This window comes from Dendrobates tinctorius, unplaced genomic scaffold, assembly GCF_039654945.1.
Source record: "Dendrobates tinctorius isolate UK_male_01 unplaced genomic scaffold, ASM3965494v1 ptg000086l, whole genome shotgun sequence".
NCBI lineage: Eukaryota > Metazoa > Chordata > Amphibia > Anura > Dendrobatidae > Dendrobates > Dendrobates tinctorius.
The window spans coordinates 63,864,575-63,881,854 of record NW_027361754.1 but is presented as its reverse complement, the minus strand read 5'-3'; positions in this window follow the sequence as shown (position 1 = coordinate 63,881,854).

The following is a 17,280-nucleotide window of genomic DNA, read 5'->3' as shown; positions in this document are numbered from 1 at the left end:
CACTTATCCTTTCTGACATCCGGAAGAGTGGTGGTCGGTGCTGCTTTGGCGTTTCAGCCGCTGGGCCCAGCCGACGAGGATCTGGCGTAGACTTCGGGCGTTCCTACGCCCAGGCGAAGTGGGGGCACGGCAGGCTCCTGATGAGTTCCTCTGCATTGCACCTCCCGGCAGAGGCGGGATGGCATTGCCCGGGGACCGGAAGGAGTAGTCCGCAGCAACAAGCTGGGGACAGGCAGCGGCGGCCGCAGGTGATGGCGAACAGGCCACAGCCACGGGCTGGAGCCAAGCTGTGGGGGCCACGGGCGGCAGCGGACAGGCTGCAAATGCGAGCTGGAGTGGAGCGGCGGCCGCGGGCGGCAGCGGACAGGCTGCAGCCGCGGACTGGAGTGGAGTGGAGCGGTGGCAGCCGCTAGGAGCGCGGTCGGACGGTTGGTGGCTGGAGTTGGGCGGTGGCGGCCGCGGGTGGCAGCGGACAGGCCGCAACCATGGGTAGGACTGGAGTGGCGGCGGCCTGGTGGCTGGAGTGGAGCGGCGGCCACGGGTGGCAGCAGACAGGCCGCAGCCGCGGGCTGGAGTGGAGCGGTAGCGGCTGCTAGGAGCGCGGTCGGACGGTCGGTGTCTCTCCACTGGACGGCTCGGTGACGTCTCCCTTCTGTGTGCGGTGAGTCACCCTTCAGTCTCTCCCATCGCTGCTCTCCTCTCCTTGCTCTTGCTCTCTGGCACCCTCTAGCTTCCTTGCTTCTTCTCTCCTGTTCCGTCGACTGACATCTGCTGGCGTCCTCAGCCTCTTTTATACTGGCTCCACCCCCAACCTTTCTAGAACTCTCTGTGTTCCGTCCCCTAATTATGTCCCCCAGAAACAGTCCCCCTAGGAACCTTGGTGACAGTCCCCTTGGTTCCGACCCGGGTACACAGCGGGGACTCCTCCTCCTACATAAAAAATACCGCCGGAGCAGTTTTAGGCCCAGGTACCAGAGGTGTGGTTTCAAGTTCAAAGTACAGATACAGATCAGAGTGGAAAAGGTACTAGAACAGATGCAGGTTCAGGGACCTGAGAACGGGCTTGCAGCCAACAGACTGCAACCCTCAGATTATGCTCAGGCACCTCCCTACAAGTGGACGTGCCTTAAAGGTAACCTGTCAGCAGGATTGTGCACAGTAACCTAGAGACAGTGTCAGGTCAGTGCCGTTATACTGATTACAATGATATCTATGTTGATGAAATCCGTTGTTAGCGTGGGTGGTCAGGAGCGGGAGCTCCGAGAGTGGACCCTCTGGACCGTGGCACCGAGGGACCCCGGGCGAGCTGCCAGGTGGAACCGACCCCTATACAGGGACCGTTAGGAGCAGGCCCAGGGGTTCGAGTACCACGGTAGCCGGTACCGAGAGGGGCGGCTCAGGATGGACCGGAGTAAGACTGAGACTGGAGTAGGACGGCAGGAGCACTGAAGACAGGACTGGAGTAGGACGGCAGGAACACAAGGCAGGACTGGAGTAGGACGGCAGGAACAGTGAAGGCAGGACTGGAGTAGGACGGCAGGAACACAAGGCAGGACTGGAAGCTGCTGTGAGGAGCAGCCGAGACAGGAACTGCAGGAGCAGAGTGTGCACGATGGAGCGAGGCCAGAGTGTCAGGAAACACAACGATCAGGCGCCTCCCTCAGGGGGAAGCGGCCTGATATGGCCCCGTCTGGTCAGCCATTGGTCCAAATGTGCTTCCGGGTCAGGGCACAGCCGGAGCATAAGAAGCAGGAAGGAGGCGCGGCCGCGGCCTATGGCGCATGCGCATAGCATGCAGGGAAGGCATCGGTCGCGGGTCTGTCTCAGGTGACCGCCGCGGCCGTCGGGTGGAGAGAGGCTGCGGCGTGGGAGCGGAGGGCGACTGCGGCGTGGGAGCGGAGGCCGGGTGAGTATGGCGGAGCGGTGTAACAGTACCCCCTCCCCTAAGCCGCCCCCCCCGGAGATTAACAAGAAACCTCTTGAGGATACGGGGAGCATTAATATTCTCCCGAGGCTCCCAGGATCTCTCCTCAGGACCAAAGCCCTTCCAATCAACGAGAAAGAAAGTCCTACCTCTAACCCTTTTCACAGCGAGGGTGTCCTGCACTTCAAAAACGTTGTCGGCACCCACCGGCTGAGGACCAAGATCAAGCGAGGAATGGAAACGATTCAGCACCACAGGCTTCAGGAGAGAGACGTGAAAGGTGTTCGGGATCCGGAGCGAAGCAGGCAACCTCAATTTGTAGGCAACTTTGTTAATACGTCCCAGAATTTCAAACGGACCGATGTAGCTTGGACCCAACTTGTAGGAGGGCAGTTTTAGTCGGACGAATTTGGAGGAGAGCCAGACCTTGTCGCCAACACGATACGGAGGAGAATCCAACCTCTTTTTGTCTGCATAGTTCTTCATCTGATCAGCGGATCTCTTGAGTGATGTGTTGGTCTCAGCCCAAATCTTAGAAAATTCCGAGGACAAGGCATTGGCCGCGGGTACCTCAGAGGCAGGGGTTATCGGAAGAGGGACACCAGGATGTCTGCCAAAAACAATGAAAAACGGAGACTTGGCCAAAGACTCACCAGCATGGTTGTTATAAGCGAACTCTGCCCAGGGGAGTAAGCTGACCCAATCGTTCTGGTGGGCGTTAGAGAAGTGGCGTAAGTATCCCGTAAGCGTCTGGTTGGTACGCTCTACTTGTCCGTTGGACTGTGGATGGTAGGCCGAGGAGAAGTCGAGGGAAACGTTCATAAGCTTACAAAGCGAACGCCAGAACTTGGAGGTAAACTGAACCCCTCGGTCAGACACAATGCGTCGAGGTAGTCCATGAAGCCTGAAGACTTGATGAATGAAGATCTCGGCCAGCTCTGGCGCTGAGGGAAGACCGGGCAGAGGGATGAAGTGAGCCATCTTGGAAAAACGATCCACCACCACCAGAATGACTGAGCAGCCCGCAGAGCAGGGTAGGTCGGTGATGAAATCCATGGCGATGTTCTCCCAAGGAACCGTAGGGACAGGCAACGGAAGCAACAAGCCAGACGGAGATCTCCGTGGTACCTTGTTCTTTGCACAGGATGGACAAGAAGCCACAAAATCGAGTACATCTTGGCGAAGTGAGGGCCACCAGTAGTGACGTTTGATAAGATCAAGGGTCTTCTTAGTTCCGGCATGGCCGGCCAGTTTGGAGGAGTGCCCCCATAGAAGAACCTTTTGCTTGAGATTCTCTGGCACAAGCGTCTTGCCAGGCGGAGGAGTAAGCCAGTTCACTGGAGCCACGGTGATGATCCTAGTGGGATCAATGATATGTGACGGTTCCTCCGTGGATTCGTGTGGTTGGAAGACCCTGGACAGGGCGTCGGCTTTGGAATTCTTGCTGCCGGGACGGAATCGGAGCTCGAAATCAAATCGGGCAAAAAATAAAGACCATCTGGCCTGGCGAGGGTTTAGTCTCTGGGCAGACTGGAGATAGGCCAGATTCTTGTGGTCCGAGAAGATGACAAAAGGATGGACAGCTCCTTCCAGGAGGTGGCGCCATTCCTCCAAGGCCAACTTGATGGCCAAAAGTTCCCGGTCACCGATCGAGTAGTTACACTCGGATGGAGAAAAGGCCTTCGAGAAGAAGCCACAAGGGTGCAGGCGACCGGAGGCGGTTCTCTGGGACAGCACCGCCCCGGCACCAGTCGAGGAAGCGTCCACCTCGAGTACAAAAGGTCGATCGCTCTCAGGGCGATGCAGGACCGGAGCCGTGGAGAAAGCCCGTTTTAGGGACAGAAAGGCCTCCTCTGCCTCAGGAGACCAATCCTTGGAAGTAGACCCTTTACGGGTGAGCACAGAAATGGGTCTTGTGATCGCGGAGAAGTGGGAGACAAATTGCCGGTAATAGTTGGCGAACCCGAGGAATCGTTGTATCGCCTTTAATCCGACGGGGCGAGGCCATTTGAGGATGGCAGACAACTTCTCGGGATCCATCCTTAGACCAGCGTCGGAGATAATGTATCCCAGAAATGGCAGAGAGGTCTGTTCGAAGAGACATTTCTCGATCTTTGCATACAGACGGTTCTCCCGAAGACGCTGAAGCACCAGGCGGACACTCTTTCTGTGGGACGAGAGGTCCGGCGAGAAGACGAGGATGTCGTCTAAGTACACGACCACACAGGAGTACAAGAGATCCCGGAAGATCTCGTTGACGAACTCTTGAAAGACTGCAGGAGCATTGCAAAGACCGAAGGGCATGACCAGGTACTCGTAATGGCCATCTCGAGTGTTGAAAGCGGTCTTCCACTCGTCACCTGCACGGATACGGACCAGATTGTAGGCTCCTCTGAGGTCCAGCTTGGTAAAGACCCGAGCCCCTCTGAGACGGTCAAACAGTTCCGGAATGAGTGGAAGAGGGTACCTGTTCTTGATGGTAATCTCATTCAAGCCCCTATAGTCAATGCATGGCCGTAGAGTCCCGTCCTTCTTTTTGACGAAGAAGAACCCGGCTCCCGCGGGCGAAGAGGATTTCCGTATAAAGCCTTTGGCGAGGTTCTCTTGGACGTACTCGGACATGGCGGTGGTCTCCACGGGAGACAGAGGGTAGATTCTGCCCCTTGGGGGGGTTGAACCAGAAACAAGTTCAATTGGGCAGTCAAACGGCCGGTGTGGAGGGAGGACCTCTGCTTCCTTCTTATCAAAAACATCGGCGTAGGAGCTGTAAGCTGGAGGAAGACCCGGGAGGTCTGGAGGTGACCGTGGAGCGGCCGCCAGGCGGACAGGAGTCAGACAGCGAGCTTGGCACGGGTGCCCCCAGCGGAGTATCTCCCCAGAAGACCAGTCGAGAACAGGCTGATGAGTCCTTAACCATGGAAGACCGAGTAGAATGGCATGAGAGAGCTTAGGTAAAACGTAAAAGGCTATCTTCTCTCGATGTAAGGCTCCGATTTGCAATTCCACCTCTTCAGTGACCAAGGTGACGGTCACCTGTAGCGGTTTGCCATCCACGGTGGCAATCTGAATTGGGTTAGATAGAGTGACTACAGGAATTTGGTATTTGTCTACCTCTTCCGGCCGAATGAAGTTACCCGCTGAGCCCGAATCCACGTAGGCCACCTCGGAACCACGCCTCCCTCCTGAAACCAAAAGCACAGAAATCGTAAGGGGTTGAGAGGAATCATCAACATCACCTAGGAAGGCCTCTCTTACCTGACCTAGGTGGAGTCGTTTCCCTGTCTCTTAGGACAGGTGCGGATATAGTGTGACGAATGACCGCAATAGAGGCACAGACCTTGTGCCCGTCTCTCTCTCTGACGTAACTCGGCCAACCTGAGATGATCTATCTGCATGGGCTCACCCGAAGAGAGGGAAGAAGATCCGACTGAACGTGAGCTGGCCGACTGAGCGAAAGGAGGAACTGACCTGGAGGAGCGCCTGTCTCTCACTGACTCCCGAGCGCGCTCCAGGAAGCGCAGGTCAATGCGGGTAGCCAGCGAGATAAGGTCCTCTAAGGTGGACGGGGTATCTCGACCAGCGAGTTCATCCTTTATTTTACTAGAAAGACCGCGCCAGAATGCCCCCACCAAAGCTGCGTTATTCCAGCCGAGCTCAGAGGAAATAGTGCGAAAGCGAATAGCGTACTGTCCGACCGTGAGAGAGCCCTGGTGTAAGTTAAAGAGTGACTCAGTGAGAGAGGCTAACCGGCCCGGCTCATCGAAAACCTTACGAAACGTATCCAGGAAAACCGGGAGACTCGAAACGACCGGGTCGTCACGTTCCCAGAGCGGGTTTACCCAAGAAAGGGCCTCTCCCTCCAGATGGGACATGATGAAGGCCACTTTGGCCCGGTCCGAGGGATATTGCTGCGGCAGCCATTCAAAGTGGAGACTACACTGATTTAAGAACCCCCTACAGAGCTTGGGATCCCCGGTGAAACGAGGCGGCTTGGCGAGGCGGGGCGTCGGATGAGCAGCAGACGCAGGGGGAGGAGTCGGCACTGCAGCGGCAGCCTGGAGGGCCGACAAGCGACTATCAAAGGAGGCCATGTAGGACAAAATGTGGGTTTGAGTATCTTGCTGCTGGCCCAGCTCCTGTTGGAGACTGGCCAGCTGAGTGGCATTTCCAGGATCGGCCACCTGTAAGGCCGACAAACGGGTGTCCATCGACTTCATGATTGAGATAATGAGCCCCTGATTCTCCCGTAGGAATAGCAACTCTTTCTGGGTAGCAGCCGTAGTACCGGCGGAGTCCATGGCCTGATCGTACTGTTAGCGTGGGTGGTCAGGAGCGGGAGCTCCGAGAGTGGACCCTCTGGACCGTGGCACCGAGGGACCCCGGGCGAGCTGCCAGGTGGAACCGACCCCTATACAGGGACCGTTAGGAGCAGGCCCAGGGGTTCGAGTACCACGGTAGCCGGTACCGAGAGGGGCGGCTCAGGATGGACCGGAGTAAGACTGAGACTGGAGTAGGACGGCAGGAGCACTGAAGACAGGACTGGAGTAGGACGGCAGGAACACAAGGCAGGACTGGAGTAGGACGGCAGGAACAGTGAAGGCAGGACTGGAGTAGGACGGCAGGAACACAAGGCAGGACTGGAAGCTGCTGTGAGGAGCAGCCGAGACAGGAACTGCAGGAGCAGAGTGTGCACGATGGAGCGAGGCCAGAGTGTCAGGAAACACAACGATCAGGCGCCTCCCTCAGGGGGAAGCGGCCTGATATGGCCCCGTCTGGTCAGCCATTGGTCCAAATGTGCTTCCGGGTCAGGGCACAGCCGGAGCATAAGAAGCAGGAAGGAGGCGCGGCCGCGGCCTATGGCGCATGCGCATAGCATGCAGGGAAGGCATCGGTCGCGGGTCTGTCTCAGGTGACCGCCGCGGCCGTCGGGTGGAGAGAGGCTGCGGCGTGGGAGCGGAGGGCGACTGCGGCGTGGGAGCGGAGGCCGGGTGAGTATGGCGGAGCGGTGTAACATCCGTCTTGTGGTTGTTGTTTATTCTTTATTTTCAGTTTTTAGTTAATGATGCGCCCGTGCTGTGGGGCGGCCTGTGGCGGGTCACTGATCCCTTACTGACCTGCCCCCTAGTTTGCATAATGAATAAATGTACATACTGAAGAAAAAAAAAAACTTCTGCAGGCAGGTGCTGGCTGTGACATCTGCGCTGCAGCATAATTGCATCTTTAATGTGTAGTTACTACATGTGGTTGAGCTTTTCCTGAGGTGTATAACAAAAAAAAACTATTTTAAAATGGTGCCTCCGGCACCTGCGCAGTAGTAGCTGTTGGTGTACATAACTGTGATCCAATAGCTGCTACTGTGCAGGCGTCGGCAGGGCCATATTTCTAGAGAAGAAAACAAAATTTCCTTCTCCAAAGCGCTGCTAGGTATCCGCTCTAATAAGATTCCATCCCATTATAACGTCCGGCTTCCCCCTCCCTGACACGCCCCCTGAGGAAGTGGATTCGAAACGCGCATCGAGGTGGGGAACGCTTGACATGTCCGTGAACCCCGCATCACATTAGGTAAAACTTACTACTCATTTGGCCTATCTATTTTTACCTCTAGCATTGTCTCTGTATTAGGACCAAGGCTGGAGGCTGCTATTACGTATAGGTACTTTACACTGCAGCCATCTTCTCTATCCAGTCCAGCGTTTCGCTTCTAATAGCTGCATTTCTGCAACTCTTGCACTTTGTGTATTTATTCAGTTCCTGGACTATATGAGGGATTATACAGGGCCTTTACTTACCATATTTGTGTGTACCATCCTTTATTCCTGCTGACCTGTATGGGCTATATTGTCAGTCCTTCCCCAATTTTGTGAGGCACCTTCGCTTTTATGATTTTATTATTGCACTGTTATTATATTTACTTTATTAAATATTTTTGCCTTATATTACCTTAGTGTTCTTTAGCTTACCTTACATTATAGTTTCATATGAGTATGGTTTGCTACTTCATACATGGCTCATGTACATATGACACATACCCCAGCCATATTTACCTACAGAAGTATATTGTGAGTTCCAAAATAAATAATTACAAATACTGTATAGCTGCTGCTGGACCAGCATAATTCTTATATAGGAGTCTTACCTGGGCCTTGGTGTCTGAGGGGGGGTCCATAACCTCTCTGCAGTGTAAAAAGTCAATAATGTCAATAATATTGAGACAGTTGCAGGGAGCTGCTTACAGATTTTACTTTATGGCCAAGAGCTTCAAATGGCCGCTCTAGTCACCTAACTTCAAGTTTACCGATCCCTTCACACTAAACCTGTAAAAAAAAAGCCTGGTCTTGCTGCCTTCATCTCCTACAGCAAGTTAAAACTGCTTTGTTGGCACCTACCAGTCTAATTTGTCTTGACTTCCCAGCATGCGTTGAATTGGCCATAGTTCAAAATATTGCCTGCTCTGAACTGAAAGCCATAGCAGAAAGATTAAGACATGCTACCACGTCCTGTAACGTCCTTCTCAGCATCTCAGCAGATGACACTTGACAACAGGCAGTTGTCAGCATTTTAAAGAGAATCTGTCAACTATTTTTTGGCAAATAAGATGCGGCCACCGCCATCAGGGGCTTATCTACAGCATTCTGTACTGCTGTAGATAAGCCCCTGAAGTAACCTGAAAGATAAGAATAACGAGTTAGATTAAACTTACCGGGGGCGGTCCCATTCGGGTCGATGGGTGTCACGGTCCGGGTCCTCCCATCTTCTAGTGATGACGTCCTCTTCTTTGCTTCCCATCATGGCTGCGGCGCAGGCGTACTGCTCTATTGAGGGCAGAGCAGAGTACTGCAGTGCGCAGCGCCGGGAAAGCTGAGAGAGGTCCGGCCCCCGGTAAATATAATATAACTAGTTTTTCTAATCTTTCAGGTTACATCCGGGGCTTATCTACAGCATTACAGAATGCTGTAAATAAGCCCCTGATGGCGGTGGCTGCATCTTATATCCCAAAAAATAGGTGACAGATTCCCTTTAAACTGAAAAGCTAAACACCTTGTACCCAGCACTTTGGGAGAATTTTACAAAGGCAAGACAATAATATATATATATATATATATATATATATATATATATATATATATATATATATATTGTTTTAAAGGCATTTTCAGATATTTATAACATTTTTCTATCAAATAAGATCATTTTGAGGCCTGCAAGGCACTTTTCAAGGTGAAATGCTAGATTTAGGGACTATCCTGATTGGATACACCTTGTCACGGTGCAACTGTTTTTATGCAGTGAAATAAGGTCAGACGAATTTCATAAGGGGAAACCTATCTAAACAATACATTTTCAAAAGAAAAAAGTAATTGACGCACCATAGCAGAATGCTGAACAATACTGTCTATATCTGTATGCAATAAAACAAACTACCTTATGGTAGAATGACAAGTCTGGTCTACCGTGGGTAGTCATTCAACTGACCCCTTAAAAAATGGGAAAACACATCAAGACGTTCCTTGGAGTGTGATTAGGAAGAACTGTTCCTCTCAGTGATATCATCGAGATCTGTATTGTCTGGACTTTTCTACTCTGGAGCTGTAACTAACAGCAATGGAAGAACCTCTAGTGACTTGCCTCAATTGTCCGGGCAGACAGATGTTCCCTTGTGACCAGGCTTTTCTTTTTGCTAAATATACAATATTTCTTAAAAACAGAATAAAATTATGAATATTTTAACTCTTTTCCATCATTGGAACTTCACAAATGTTTTGTTTACTCTTGAGCCATAAATCAATGAAAAAAAACAACGAGACTAGAAGAAGTAATGTCTCAGTGGGAGAGAATCGAAGAGATAAATATTAAGACTGGAAAGCATTTCCAAGGTTGCAGAAGTCAGAGTTGAATTATAGGACATTCTTGGGGAGATGATCTTGAAGATAGTCATGGATCTTCTTTGTTATGCCGAAAAAAAAATGCACATACATTTACATGAAACTGGGGACATGGGTCTAGATTTTGACATGATGGGTCTAGTTAAGTATGAGATATATATTCTTTGCGTTAAATCTCTGTGATCTACTTATTAATTCATAAAACCAACATAAAATAATTTCTGCACATTTTTGGGGATTTTAAAGACCACTCTTGAATACTTATAGTTGGGCTGGTTCCACCAAGCATATTTCATAAAGGTTCCTCTGATTGACCTAAACTCTTAAACTATCTAGTAGACAACCTCATTTAGAGGTATCTTCTTACTGATGATCTGATGATATGTCTTGTGCATACATTTACAAGAATAATTACCATGCAATACAAATGTATATGGGTTTGGCCTGTCAATACAATTGATCATTGTTCTAAGCTTAGTGCTGCATTCATGTACTGATGGAGGTTCTTTCACTGCATTCATGTACTTATGGTATTTCTGGCACTGCATTCAAGTATTGATGGTGGTTCTGCTGCTACATTTGTGTAATGATGGTGGTTCTAGTGCTGAACAAGCTGCCACGAGAAGTGGTGAGTTCTCCTTCAATGGAAGTCTTCAAACAGAGGCTGGACAGACATCTGACTGGGATGATTTAGCGAATCCTGCTTTGAGCAGGGGGTTGGACCAGATGGCCCAGGAGGTCCCTTCCAACTCTACCATTCTATGATTCTATGAATTCATGTACTGATGGTGTGGCATGCATGTACTGATGGTGCTTCTGTTGCTGCATTCATGTACTGACGGTGGTTTTGACAAAATATTCATGTACTGACAGTGGGAATGGTGCTGTATTCATGCACTGATGGTAGTTCTGGCACTGCACTCATGTGCTGACACTGGTTCTGATCTTGTAAACATGAAGCAATTCATAACGTGTTTCATGGCTATAATAAAACTTAAAAAGTGTCAACTTAGAGATTTGAGATTATGAGGAGGAATTGGCGAGTTTCTGCTAAAAAAAAACCCTCAGTTAAAGTTAGCGTGTGTTCACACTGATATTTTTGGAGCAGAAACTGAGCAGAATCTCTCCAAATCCTTCTCAAATACTCAAAATTTGGTTCAGTGATGTATTAATTCAGTGGTGGTGGTTCTGATGATGTATTCATGTAACTACCCCTTTAAAAAATTGGGATTGGTTCAGTATAGCAATGTGGCCCTTGGGACAAAAATTTTGTACACCCGTGATCGAAAGCAAGCTAATTACAATTGCTGCTCCGCTAAGTTTTAATGCAATCATGGGTAGTTATCACGCGTATTTTCACAGCTGTGTAAGTGTGGGCTCCATCAATCATAGCCTCTGTCCTCACAGCCGGCTGAAGAGAGTCATGGCTTAGTCAAGGAATGAAATGTGACATGCGATATAGTTTTTCTGACAGATTAGTACATAAATGTTACTGCAGTGAATTGACAGTAAACTGACCACCAATTAGAAGAACTCAGCGCGTTTGTCAGAATGTGGTATCGCTGAGTTGTTGGAGCTTAGTTTCTGTGTGAACCTATGGGTGCTAAGTCAATCACCTATTAGGAGGTCCTTGTGGCTTTAGGAAACTGTTTGCTTAACACAAACATGACTTTTAATTACATCCTTGTCTTTTCTCAGGCTTCTCACATACTGTATATTATAGGATCTGGAATATTGTCAATGTGGTCTCAGAAAACACCTCTTTATCGCTTTTTTTCTCAGTATTTGTTCTTATTTTTCTGCAGGAGATGACTCAGATCCTTATTTTCCTAAAGTTATTCAGAAAATTAAAAAGGCTGCTTCATCAGGACAGTCCCTTCTTAAAGAGGTTGTCCACTACTCGTGCAACTCCTTCTGAATCCCCATGTTTCCCTGCATTAAAATAATAACATCTACTCACCTCTGGTACCCTCACTGTTCCAATGGTGTCAGCATTGGCTTTCCCGGGGTTCACGTGACATTGCTATGTCATGCGATCCCTGCAGCCAATCAGCGCTGGCTTTATGCTCATCCTCTAAGAATGTAACTGACATCTGGAGGAGGTGAAAGAGCAGCAGCGGCTCTCGCTTCATCTGGATGTCTTGAATTGGCCAAAGGAGGAGACAATGAAGCCAGCACTTATTGGCTGCAGTCATCATGTGACATAGCAACGTCATGTGAGCCCTGGGAGAGCCACTGCTGGAATGGCGATGACACCGGAGGCAAGTATTAATTTACAGGAGTAAAACATAGGAATTCAGGAGGGTTTGTACAAGCAGTGGACAACCCCCTTAAAGAGGACTTGTCAATTGCTAAAAAAATTAGCTAAATTCCTTGAAAAATCCCTGATGTTTTTTTTGCCTTTATTTTAGTGTTTTGCTGCATTGCACACTCCCAGAAAAGACTTTGAAGAAATGCCCAGTTGCACTACAAGCAGAGATTTCACATATTTCTCTCTAGAAGAAAGAAACCAGAACATCTCTGCAATGGAGTACATTACCTGTGTAGGGGGGAGGACCCCCCCCGCAGAGTGTCCGGGCTGGAACCAAGGGGACCGCCATCTAAGTTCCTAAGGGAACTTAGTACCTGGAGAACAGAGAGGGAAGGGGGACGGCTGTGAGGGACAGGACAGCAAGGGGAGGGGCGGATATAAAAGGAGCAGGGAGCGCGCAAGAGGGGCAGTTGGTGATACATCAGACACGGAGCAGGAGACGGAGGGGGCGGGAGAGAGCGAGAAGGACACAGTTCAGAGAGGAGACTAGCAGCAGAGGGTAGATACGCAGTGGCCCTCAGGAAAGAAGCACCAATCTTACCGACAGGGGACAGCATCTTCACCCCAATCCTGGTTCACAATCTGCCCCTGGTCATCCTCGGTCTTTACCGCCGAGCCCGAGCCCACCGCGGCCTGTCCGCTTCCTCTCCCGGCCGCTGCCATTTCAGTTCAGCCCGTGTTTGCGGCCTGTCCATCACCGCCCACAGCTGCCTTCACCCCACTGCAGTCGGCAGTTGGGGCCTGTTCCTCATCATCAGAGACACTCTGCACACAGCCCCAGGCTGTGCACGTGGCCAGAAAACTGCCACTCTTAGAAACTGCGACACAACCCTGCTTGGGGACAGGAGTCCCATTGAACTCACTAACAAACGCAACCCCGCTGTTACTACAGGGAGTGACTCCATCTCAGGTCTCCACCAGGGCCTGTTGTGCCCCAACTCCTCCTGGGCGCAGGGGCGCCCGAAGACTGCGCCAGATCTTCAGCAGCTGGGCCCAGTGGCTGCGACGCCAAGGCAGCCTCATCAAAGACGCCAAAGCAGCTTCATCAGAGATGCCAAAGCAACACAGCTTCAACAGAGACGCCGAGGGACGTCAGGACGGATAAGTGACATTATAAAGCATAAGGACCCGTAGACGGCCATACCGCAGCCCCATAGTAACCGGCCTCGGCCGGGTTAGACGTGTTCTCTTTAAATAGTGTTTGGTTGTACTGAGTCCCTGCGAGGACAACTGCTGCTATCTCTTTTTGGTTGCTTAGTATAGCCCTAGCAGCTTCAATTTATAAAAGTTTGCTTTCCAAAGTTCAACCAGTCTCGCGTCTCATCACTGCATCCTGCGCACCTGCTGTTACCTACACCTGTTTACATGGGGCAATGTGCTGCCGAAAACAATGATTTTTATCTATCAAATGAGGGTTTTGCTTGCTTGTCGGATGACTACTGGCATGGTTAAGTCCCCGTCTCACATAGTGAGATCGCTGAAGCGTCACCGATTTTGTGATGCAACAGCGACCTCGCCAGCGATCTCGCTACATGTGACACGCAGCGGCGACCGACCCCCCCGCTGGATATCGCTGATCATGCTCGAATATCCTGGGCCATTTTTTTCCTGGCCAGCGCGCATCGCTGTGTTTCACCTATCGAGCGACCTCGATGGCGATGCAGAACTCAGGGACGCGGGAATCGTCAGAAAAGCTGCTGTGTGACAAGGTCACAACAACCGCCGAGGATCACTGGATGATTGCTGTATTGCTGAAGAGATCTGCCTGTTGGCAGCTTACTAGCAACCATTTAGAGATGCACCAGCGATCTTTACCAGGTCGTTTCGTTGTCGGGATCGCTGGTGCATCGCTAAGTGAAACGGGACCCTTAGACTGGCAAATAAGTACTAAGTGTTCCTATGGGTGCTCTCAAGTTGATTCGGCTCTTGTAGAAGGGCCGTTACACTTTAAATATCTATTAATTTTACTGCAATAAAGGATTCCTTTTGATTTGGGGTTTAGAATTTTTTTTACTTTCAGCTAACAGGAACAAAAATAAATACAAAAACAAAAACCAAAGACTTTGAAGATAGATAACGTCTAATGTATAAGAGGTAGACGACTAAAAACCTCATTGTAAGAAAGGAGCGCGTCTGCTCTAATAAAGATTAATGGCTGGAAAAACAAGGCCGCTGTATAAACATTTGAAACATGGACTCCCTCCCTTTCAAAAACAAAGTTTCCGCTTTATGTCCTTGAAAAGGAGCTGCTGTCCACTATCAACATTTTAAGCTTTCCCGCCCTTCTTTTAAAGATACAATCATAATACCTTGTTTATTATGTTTGGCCGTTCTCTTATAAGTAGACACATGGTAAGAAGAGCCTGTGTAATGATATGTTAGATGTACGGTCACTTGTTCTAGGCAGCTAAAAAATTAAAGGGTCATAAAACGTAAAAAAAAAAATTAGAAAAGTGTAGTTTATCATTGAGTCTCCAATATCAGACATATGTAAGTTAATGTGACTGAAAGTGACATATCTCCAGTGGCATAAATTAATGCTCATGGGGGCAGACATTGCTGAACAGCTTTCTATTTACTGGAACCTGTCAATCACTGAACCTGGATGAGGAAGCAAGACTCAGACTTTCTCCATTTTTCGTGGCAGCAATAAATATCCTTTTAAAGGGAATCTGTCAGCATGATTTCACATTCTAAGCTATTTATATGAACTTGTAGGTCCTTCCAAGAGAAGTCCAGCAATACCGTTACGTGGTCAGTCTGTTCTTCTGTTACCAAGAAATGAGTGCTGGAATTTCATGACCAGCAAAGGTTCTCCTGACCTAAACTCAACAACTTCATATATATCCATGACACTGTTGAAGCAAGAGTCTGGACACCAGCGGGAGGTCCAAACATCATGGTCTGTACTCGGATCATGTTTCACGAATGTCGGAATCTGGCCTACTGGTAAGCTATGGAGATGTTCGGGGGTGCAAGCAGGATTATTTTAGGCGGACGATGAATGGTCAAAAAATGGAACCCCTTTCCGACACTGGGCGCAATAGTATCCCTTTAATGGATTAAGAACACATGAGACATGCACAAAAATGTACAGGTCAGTAAGAAACTGTTCACACCACCCAAAGACTAAGACACAGAAAAAACACACAGTATGACAAATGTGCATGACTACTCTGTTGTGAAATATATGTAACAGAAAGCAGCAAGCGCTAGTAAAAGATGATAACAAACACAGGGTATTTAGTTGATATGTTTTTTGCAAAAAATGTATACTAAGCCACTCCACCACGTCACGGTAACCCTTCACGGAGCAGTCCTATCTAATGTATTTAAAACCTGATCATGTGAACAATACCTACATGAGCAGGATTCAGAAAGGCGCTGCACGGGATGGGCACACTGGTCAAAATGGCTCCTTATGTGCATGTCCAAAAAGAGAGAGGTGGGGATAACAAACACAGGGTATTTAGTTGATACGTCTTTTGCAAAAACTGTATACTAAGCCACTCCACTTAATCCATTAATTTCTTGAACAATACCTACATGAGCAGGATTCAGAAACTGCAGTGCGCAGGCGCCAGACCTCTCCCGACACCTGCGCACTGCAGGACTCTGCTCTACCCTCAACAGGGCAGAGCAGTGCGCCTGCACCGAAGACACTACAGGAAGGGAAGAAGAGGACAGCATCGTATGAAGATGGGAGGAGTCAGACGGAACAGCAACACTCATCAGACTGGACCGCCCCCTCTGGTGAGTTTAATCTAACGTGTGTTAGGAGCGGTGGAACGCACTAAATTAAATTATAATAAAGTGCTTTCACCGCTCGGGGTCCACCGTGCGGTAGATGGTATAACCGCTGCTAGAGGATAGCTGAACAAAGTAGCGGTGGTGTGCACAGGGTTAAAGGCGTCACCCAAGTGCACTGTGCAGGCTCTGTACACACACAGAGCTGCAAGCTATAGCACACGTAGTGGTTACACTTGAAGCAGGCTCTGTTTCACACACAGAGCTGCAGCATGAACATATGCAAAAGTAATGCTGGAGCAGGCTCTGTTTCACACACAGAGCTGCTGCATAAACATAAATACAACACGCTGAGTCCGTTAACCACTCACAGAGGCTCAGCGAGACAGACACGGTAATCGGTCACAGGAGTGGCCTATACTGGCAGGACACACTCCGTCTAGACCTACCGGGAGTCTGTAACAGAGACGTTGCAACTGCGAACACTCTCTGAACTGCGCACGCAGTGGGGCGAGGATAGTGCCACGGGGAGGCACCGCTGTACAGGAAGCGCGATGCAAGACGCTTAGCTGCTGGTAAAGCTGAAGATTGAGTGCGCTGGAGCTGGCGCTAATACTGGCTGAACACAGTCACTCACACAAACGTAATAACCAAGGAAGGGGGTATTTAATGAGTCATTCACCAGTCCAAACATCCATCAGCAAACACACAGCAGCAAGTATGAAAATACTAGCGCATGGTGGAACGGTCATGCGCACTTTTTATAGCGTAAGGGACCTGCCGGAAATCTCCAGAGCCTTGAGCAGAACCAATGGAATCAGGAGCAGAACCTGAGCACCTGACTCCTGAACTCCAATGGGAGCTCATCCTGTGGGCATGCTCAGAAGCTGGGAAGAAGGACTTAGCCTATGGAGACAAATGTGAGGATCTGGATTGCTGCATAGGCATGGTAGAAACCAGATTCCTAACAACGTGTTTTTCTTATCTTTCAGACTACATCGAGGGCTTATCTACAGCATTACAGAATGCTGTAGATAAGCCCCTGATGTCAATGCCGGCAGCTGATGGTCAAAAAATGGTGACAGTTTCCCTTTAACGCCTTTTGAACCATCAGGGTCCTCTCTGATCTGCTGTGGGTACACTCCTGACGTTTTCATACAAAGAGAGACCGAGACCAGTTCCAACTTGTAACAAACAATTTTACTTGAATCCATTCTCAGTACGTCCATCTCAGTTACAGCAACATCACAGGGAACATCACAGTACATCCTTGTCTATTTCTGTGCTTTCCCTCACTTCTAGAATGCTCTCGGGTGTGTACCGATTCATCCAGTACTGCAGCGTTCTTTCTGTCCAGCTTAACTACCTTCAGGATTTCCACTGTCCGTTTTGCCCCAGACATAAGGGCATCTGCC